Source organism: Egretta garzetta, unplaced genomic scaffold, assembly GCF_000687185.1.
Source record: "Egretta garzetta isolate BGI_Z169 unplaced genomic scaffold, ASM68718v1 scaffold30, whole genome shotgun sequence".
NCBI lineage: Eukaryota > Metazoa > Chordata > Aves > Pelecaniformes > Ardeidae > Egretta > Egretta garzetta.
In genome coordinates, this window is record NW_009258383.1 from 1,876,972 (window position 1) to 1,878,932 (window position 1,961).

Genomic DNA, 1,961 nt, shown 5'->3' on the forward strand with positions numbered 1-1,961 from the left:
AGAGTTTCTTCCCTTAATCACCTTGGTGGGATTTACCCCAGGGACAATGATCTGGTCATTCCCCTTGGATGGTCTTGGCAGTAGGCAGTTTGGCTTCATTTTCGTTGGTCAGCTTGCTGGGGTTCCTTTGCCTGTTACTGTTCCTCTGACCCTCATTGGGTCTTTGTGTTCACCATGATTAGCCTTTGGTCATTTAACCTAACAGTACAGAGAAGAGCCTCTCCGATGATCAAGGTTTACACAAAGAGACTAAAAAGGTGGAAGCTCTTCAAATGAGAAGGGAGAAAGTGCAAGGGGATAAAATCAAGGTTTACAAAATACTGAAGACAGTGGATAAGGTAAACACAGAACTGTTTTTCACCAAGTCCGTATTACCAGGACTAGAGAGGATTCAATGAAACTAGTAGGAGATAGTTTACAACTGATTAAGAAAGTGCATCTTTATGCAGTGGGCAAAAAATCTCTGGAGCTTGCTGCCATGGAAGGCTGTGAAGGCAAACAGCACCAGCAGGTTCAAAAGAGGGTTCCACAAATTCAGAAACAACAGCCCCTGAAGAGACACCAAAAGGACTTTGCAGGCATGTACACTATGGCATCACGAAGACAAATATGGATTTGGGAGGAGAATACAAAATACAGCAGCCAGGCTTGCACGCTCTCCTTAAACAGCATTTTGTTTTGCTGCTCTTGAACATGTCCTAATTGGTTAGATAGGCTGGCTATTGGTCTAACCAAGTAGGGTGTTTCTTATGTTCTATACTTCGAGAGGAAATCTCTCAGACTGATACACTCCTCTAAGTTTTATGTCTGGGAAACAAATGTGTTGAGAATGACAACTTAAATGCTGAAGAAAAAGCTATTGCCTTCATCTTGAAAAAGAACTGCTTAACTCTCAGGCTCTGTAGCAGCTCACTGGCCTCAGTTCATTTCTGTGGAATTAACTACATAAATCTTCACAGGACTGGGAACAAAATTAGTATCTCATCGTTCTATAAAGATACAGATTTTCCTCTCACGGTGCTAGGTTGCTGTTGAATTACCATGTTTTCATTTCTATTTGTCAGGGAATGTTTTACACAGCTGGCATGGTCCCATTCACTGAAACAGAACATTCACAATAAACTAACTGAAGACCTAACCTATGACAATGTACATGTAATAAGAAGTTTACAAATATTTTGCATGTTAAATGATACATTTCTACATTTTCACAACCATGATGCTACATACTACACAGTGTGATCTTGATTGATTCTCATTTCGCTTTTGCTCTCAAGAAAAACCTATGGTCTGCAGCTCTGTGAAGGAGATTTGAATTCAAAGAGCTAAAATCCTATTAGTAAAGTGAACACATTAGTCTTAGGCTGTCAAATGGTGGTCAAGCTGCAATCTAGCTTATGCCTCCCTCCTACTTTAGCATTCAGGCAAGTATTTTTGTCTTTTAAATGGGTTTTTCAGTTTTGCAATATCCATGCTTCACTAGGACGTACATGTGTTCTTGTTTAGCAAGTCAACTGACTAAAGGTTTTGCTCTGGATTTAATTGTTTGCATTATAAAAATAATCTATTTTTCCTCTGGCTTTGGGTCCAACAATTATTGCAGGCACAAGATCACACTTTTAGAACCTACTGTCTCTCTTTGAGGATACCTTCTAAGATGAGCAGCCACAAACCAAGAAGAAAAATTCTGACCTTCTGTAACTTACACCACAAAGCAAATGTTGTTTCAGAGTTACAGGGAGAAGTGGAAAAGTCATACATGACCCTGTGCTCCATACGAAGCCAAGAACAAAGGTCCTGAAACCCTTTAACTGGGCTTCAACAATAGCGATGGAAAACCATAGTCAGAGAAAGCTAGGAGAGGTTTCCTTCCTTCAGCTTCTTTCTGGTGAATAAAATTAATCTGCTAGATCATAAAAGCAGAAACAACCCTCGCTGGTTTTCTACTTGGATTGCCTTAG